The following is a 584-nucleotide window of genomic DNA, read 5'->3' as shown; positions in this document are numbered from 1 at the left end:
GGGTGCTGCGGTGGACCTCAGGAAAAGGGGTTAGCAGCACGGTGCGCCCAAGAGAGGGCAGGGTGCTGCGGTGGACCTCAGGAAAAGGGGATAGCGGTACAGCGTCCGGCAAAGGGGAAGCCGCACAGCGGGCCTGAAAGACTGGAGGCTTGACATAGAGTCCCAAAGTGGGCAAGGGTCCCTGAGAGGGACAACACTTTTAGAGGAGGCCCAGAAAGGGCACCGAGACCCCAGAGAGGGGCTATATATTTGAGAGAAGGCCCAGAGTGGGCACTGGGAGCCCTAAAGAGAGGGCAGGATTAGAGGAAGAAGATTAAGGGAAGAGCCCCAGCGAGGGGCAGTGTCGTAGACAAGAAGCCCGAGAGCGGGCTAGATTACAGAAGAGGCCTGGGAGAGCGGGCAGGTATTTTGACAGTCCAACGTCCTGCGAGGCTTGGGGCGTGGTATTAGGGGTTAGTAGGAGCCACGCGTAGCCCATAAGGCTAGGGTGCCTGAGTAGCACCCATCGTATGGGGAGACCACAAGAGTCCGGGAAAACTGCGGGGACAGAGGTCCTGATACGCCGTGCCCAAGGCGGTATAAGG

The sequence above is a fragment of the Alligator sinensis genome, unplaced genomic scaffold (assembly GCF_000455745.1).
Source record: "Alligator sinensis unplaced genomic scaffold, ASM45574v1 scaffold239_2, whole genome shotgun sequence".
Classification (NCBI taxonomy): domain Eukaryota; kingdom Metazoa; phylum Chordata; order Crocodylia; family Alligatoridae; genus Alligator; species Alligator sinensis.
This window is presented reverse-complemented; position numbering follows the sequence as displayed.